Raw genomic sequence first — 6,486 nt, 5'->3', positions numbered from 1 at the left:
TGAAATTTTGTTTAGCATCACCTTAGCCTTTCCTCTAAGTCACCTCCAGACTGGCGAATCCATCCGAATTCACGTTTCTCGGCGAATTATTCTTCAGTTTTGCCGGGCGATTTGTCTTCCATTTGTCAGCTTCTAGTTACTACAACACGATTTTTCCGCATTCGCGTGACCACTGCATACAAATAGCCTCGCTCTTCTTTTAAAATTCCTTGAGAAATTCGACCCCGTTCTCTTCGTGCAAATAATTCCGACGTGAGAGAATTTTAGCAAAACACACAGGCGGCACGTTACTTTTCAAGCAGCAAATAGTGTGTCTTAAATAGTTGGAATTCGATAATAATTAATGACTTACACCTACAGCATTGGTCGTCAAATATGATCTTATCACGTAGATCTGATCTCATCACATATAACTGATCTCCTAACATATACCTGATCACATATATCTGATCTCATCTAAAAATATAAAAGATGATGTCTGTTTGTCTGTCCACTATTCATTTCCATTCGGCTGAACGGATTGCAGCAAAAATCAGTACATAGGTGCATTTTATGCTCCTGAAACCCCTAGTGATACTTTTGGTTGCTAACGATGCGTCCTTTTCTCATTATAGTTTGTTACGTCGCGTCCCGTCATACAACTTCTGTGGTTGGATATCCTGCCGGGTAGGCACAGCCCTTCACTCAATCAGAGGAAAACATAACACAACTACTACCACGCTTTACTATTAATTCTCTCGGTGCAAACCTTTTTGCTGAGATATGAGTTCACAAGACGTTTTTGGTCTACAAACGTAAAGGGGTATAAGCTGATCCCGTGTCCATTATACGGAAATGAAATTTTTTCTATTTTTTGCTGTTCAGCGTGCCTAAAAATCCTACCATGTGACCATTAATTCAAAGTTTCCCACTTCTCTGGGTACCATCTTTTCGAGCAACGCCGGGTAGCCTGCTAGTCACTTATATCTGATCTCAACACATATACCTCTGTGGAGCACAACTTTTAATGTGCATTGAGGAGGCTCCGAGGTGGCACCTGGTGATATGAGCTTTGCTGGTATGCAATCTCTCTCAGCGATAATATATTTCAGGCCTATATGCGTAGACATCGCATTTAGATATTCGTCAATAATTTTAAACATTGTTTCTCAAGTTACTGGAACAAAAAAATTTACTGGAGAGACAGCTTTTAGATTTCCATATTTCAAAATTTTCCAAAAATTACGCGGTACTTTAATCAGCCAATGATTGATGATGATGATTACTGCTCTATGATTTCCATCCACAAAAATCACTGTATCTATAACAGAGAAAAAATAAATGCTGGATTCTAGACTAAAAACGAAGCCTTAGAGGATTTCCCTCACCATGCTACTAGGAACTGTTCCTCATTTTCCAAAATTTATCAAAGTTTGTATGAAGAGATAATATAAATTCGAATTCCTTGAGAGCCTAATATGTGCATTAAATAAAATCGATTATTGATAAAATGAACCAGCATTGCTCCAAGAATTGAAGAAATATGGAACTAATGGCAATAGTACATGCATCAAGAGAACTAGAAAGAAGGTAAATACCTTAACTTAGGAACGGTAACTTAAGATGACAACCAAAAATTTTAGTAATGTCTAAATAACTATGCTTTCGATCGCGTGCGTAGGATTGGATAATTTGGACTGAAAATATACCAATTGATGTAATGAATTTTATAAACATTAATACATAATTTATGTCAATAAAATTAGTATGCTGCGATTTGCCGATGGTATAGCAGTCATAGCGGACACAGAGAGTGATCTGAAGAAACTTCTACTAAATAAGGTAAGCATAATGGCCAAATGCAGACAAAAAATCAATAAAACAAAATTTTAGTCCGCAGCAGAAGATAACAGGCTAGGACCAACGTTAAACCAGGAAACCAAAAACTTGCGAAGGAGTTCGTGTATATAGGTATCGGGGTGACCAGCATGGGACGAAGCAATGCAGTTGAATAACCCATGCGAAGGGACCTTCTTCAAAAAGAGGAATATAAGAGTTGACGTAATGAAGCAATTCATTTGGACTTTGGAGAATTATCCTCCGTGGTAATGAAGCAGGGACGATGACAGCAGCCGAGAAGTCAAGGTTGGCTGCGTTGAAAAGTGTCACAGAAGATGAAGACCAAATCGTGTGAGTAATACGAATTTTGAAGAGGAGTAGGTGATGTCTTTTGAAAGCCTTGAGAATAAGACGTGACAACTCAATTCGACCACCTCATGAGGCTCGATGGTATGATGAAAATATCGTTGAAGGACAATTTGAAGGAAAAAACGGGAAAGGAAGGCCTCTGATAAGATAGTTGATGAAGCAGATCTTCGGATTCCTGACTATTGAGGGATGATACAGTTAGAAACGCGGAATAAGAACTTTTAATGCTACAGTTCGAAGATTCTAAAATGCGTTACTCACAGCACGCTTCAAGCGCCGGCTACTTCGTAGCTGCAAGAACTGCATTACTGGACTCGAGTAATCGCCGCGTAGCGAAGAGAATCGCAATATATACATCTACATACAGCCTCGCAAGCCGCCTCAATATGCGGAAGGTGTTAGGACACCAGCCGTCAACAAATGAAGAAAAGAAGGTGCCCGTAGGTGTGATTTTACAGCCGACAGTCTGGGCTAGTATTTATTTAAGTCCTCGATAGATCGGGAGAAAATGAATTCCCAAACCTATCCGTTCGGTAAAATATAACTTATATTTTATCGTTTCTGTCGGACCTGGAAAAGCAGTGATTTTCTCCGTGTCACCTTGAAATATCGTTGGTAATTTATGTATAGTCTGTTTTTTTTCCCGGCGAACAATGGCGGTGAAGATTTCTTGGGTCTCAGACTGGGTAAGTTCCTAAAATCAAATAGATTCCCGAATCCTTGAAGACGATGGGCGAGTTGCATATCGAAACGTAAGAACGAGATATGGCGGACCTTACCCGGTGTGAGAAATCTTCACCGCCATTGTTCATAATTGTTTAAACAGTCTAAGCTTAGAACGTAACCTCCGAGTCATCACAAAATTTATCCAAGATTTCATTCTGTGTAGTTGGCATACGATATAATTATCGGTTATTCATAGAGAGTTAAGGATTATATTCTTCCTCAACACGGCCTTTGTCGTTGAGTGGATGATTCGGGAAGAAAAAACAGCATCAAGAAAACGCCATCCAATGTGTGATGTGGTTGCGAGATCGAAGGCAAAAGAAAAGAAACGCCCACCTGGCGCGTTGGAGTTATTTACCACTGTGAGTCTCACCGGGTATTCATTAAAGTTATTTATCGTTCGGTAGAAAAATGATTCCTATACCTATGCTTTCGACACAATATATCTCTTATTTTATCGTTTCTGTGCGACTTAGAAGTACAGTGATGTTGGTGATGTTTTTTCCGCGTCCTTATTCGGTTTGTTGCCCGACGTTATGTGGCCGTTGCTGGTCACTTTTTCGGAGGGAACCAGTGGTGTCATGGTGCCGGAACACACCGGAACGCCGAGCCGGCACTGAATAATCAAAAGATTTAAATAACACTTCTATCAATTTTGGTTTCTCAAAATTTCTAATACACCCGAAGAAATTTTTTCTGAGCCATTTCCAACTCACGCCTCTATATTTACCAAAAGGGTAGATAAAATTGAATTTTGAGGGCTTTGTAATTGTATATTTTTAAAATTTTGTGTTTCTTGTTTTTTTCTTTGGTCTTAGTATATTATTGTGTAGAAATGGATTTTGAGGGCAATGTAAATGTAGATATGTAAAGTATTTTTGCTGATTTGGTGCTAGGTATACGGGGACATGTATTGTGTAAAAATGGTTTTGTTGAGGGCTTTTTAAAAATTTTGTGGTACTAAGTATTTTGTTTTGCATTTTGGTTTATGTATATTATTGTGTAATAACTTTATGTTACCACCCGACTACATGGTCGACTTGTAACCAATTATTTAATAATAATAATAATACATTCGTAACCATAAAAGAATTTTATTTTTTAAACATGCAGGAATAACTTGTAATAAAAAAATACGAGGTAATATTTCACTTGTAAAAAAGTTAAGGAAAGTGCTTTCCGGCTCTGCTAATTTTGCCATGACACCACTGGAGGAAACCTTTTGAAAACCTTGAGAAGAAAATAAATAATTCCATAAGAAAAAGTGACTCGCAACTAGTAATGAGCGGAACTGTGATATACCAATCACTTCGCTACCTGTGACAGCTACTTATGACTTACGATAATTCTCAACAGTGATTGCGATCATCGAAGAGAACCGCTCATAAAAGTCAGCCGTGATCTGTGGCGCTGCTATTCCTGCAATATTGTCCAATTCTGATGAATGAGCTCTCCGCAAAACGAATAAACTCATTGAAAATTAGGCAAAATAATTTGTTGGCAGATTAGTTCTATTTCTATTGCGATAGAAACAGAACTAATCTGCCGAACTAATTTTGTAGTTTATATTGCGATAATTAAGTAAATTTTAAATGGTAAAGGAATTAATAAAAGGCAATCATTAAAATCCCGTTGGTATTTTTAATATATTTTATATTCAAACTGTTAGCTGTATATTTCGTAAAGGATGTCTTAAACGTCTTAGAAGACGAATAAGACAGCCTTTATTATACGTAACATTGCTGCAGTTGGTAACAGCCGAAGCTATCTTTACCGTATTCACAGTTGCGCATACACTGATATTTAGACTATTTAGTGATTTAGTCACTGGCAGTGACGGCTACTTCTCTTCAATCACATCGCTCATCACTTGATAGCAGTGTGAGCGTAGCAAGGGAGCGGGTCCTGGGGCTCGCCCCCCTCCCACCCCCCCCCCTCCCCCCCCCCCCGAATTATAAAAACACAATTATTTTCCTTCATAAAAGAAAACAAAATATTGAAAAATCAAGAATTTACAAAATATTTATTTTAAAAATTAAGTTTTTTCGATTATGATAAGTGTTAAAATTAGTTTAAAAACTATCGTCTTGGTACCCTGTTTTTTTAATTTTCCACCCTGGTTTTGGACCACCCCCAAACCCGAACGAAATTCCTGGCTACGCCACTGAGCCTGAGCTATCTTCACCGAATCCACAGTCACATTGATTTCGTGTATTAAGTCACCGGCAGTGACTGCTACTTTTCAGCAACGGTGATTCAATGAGAGTTAGCGAAATATCGCTCATTACTACTCGCAACGGTCACGAAACGTTGGACGACAAACCGAATAAATACGCGGAACATTCCCGAAAAACCATCGCCAACGGCCACAGAGACCCGCGAGAACTTAGACCAATAAATACAGTGATGTTCTGAGATGACGCGACGTTCTCCGTGTCGCTCTGAGAGATATATTCATGATTGTTTAAGCAGTCCAAGCCTAACACGTAGCCCGCAAGTAATCACAAAAGTAATCCAAATTATATCTTTAACCCTGGATAGTTTATACGCGATATAAATATTGGTTATTCATAGACAGCCAAGGATTATATTCTTCCTCAACGCGGTCTTTATCGTTGGGTAGATGATTCTGGAGGCAAGGGTAGCATCAGGAAAGCGCCGCCAAATGAATTCCTATAACTAACCGTACGGCAAAATATACCTCTTATTTTATCGTTTCTGTCGGACCTGAAAAAAACAGTGATATTCTATCATGATGTTCTCCGATTCCTTCTGAAAGATCTGTTCATATTAATTCAAGAAGTCAAAGCTTAGCACGTAGCCTCCGATTCATCAAAAACAATTATCCAAATATTAATCCTGGATGGTTTATATGCGATATAACTATTGGTTATTCATAGACAGCTTAGGAGTATATTCATCCTAAACACGGCCTTCATGGGAGAGTGGATGATTCTGGAGGAAAGTGCAGCATCAGGAAAGCGCCACCCAGGGTGCGAATGTGGTTACGAGATGGAAGGTGACGGGACCCCTGGTAGGAGATGTTGGGATCTCTCCCCTTCTACATTCCCTCGCTACTGCGCGCCGCAATGCAGACCCTGACCCCTTCCCCTCCTCAAACCCTCCACGGACGAAAAACTACTTCCCCACCAAAACCCTACTTTCTCCCCTTCGCGCCGCCGACATCGGAACCAACGCAGCGGACACATAGTTCTCGGTTCCGCCGGTAGAGCGAGGCACAGTCCCCTCAACGGACTTGGCGAACACAGCATTCCCATCTTTCATTTATTCCTCGGGCGGGAAGTTACGATCGTGGGAGGAGAAAAATGATGATGGCGCTGGGAAGGAAAAAAGAGGTCGCCGCCTTCTCAGAAATGTCGGCGAGACGACCTTTCGCGATGGCGCGACGTGCGAATGAGGTGACGCCGAGCGGAATGATTCTCCCGTGGGACGGAATTAAAAGTCTTGGGAGATTAAAAAAAAACTTAATCTACGTCCCTGAAGGATAATTACCCGTTTTCGTGAGAAGTTGTGACTTGGGCGAGTTTTAAGAGCGTTTAAAACGTTTGAATG

The sequence above is a fragment of the Ischnura elegans genome, chromosome 7 (genome assembly GCF_921293095.1).
Source record: "Ischnura elegans chromosome 7, ioIscEleg1.1, whole genome shotgun sequence".
NCBI lineage: Eukaryota > Metazoa > Arthropoda > Insecta > Odonata > Coenagrionidae > Ischnura > Ischnura elegans.
The sequence above is the reverse complement of the archived record's forward strand: the minus strand, read 5'-3'. Positions refer to the sequence as shown.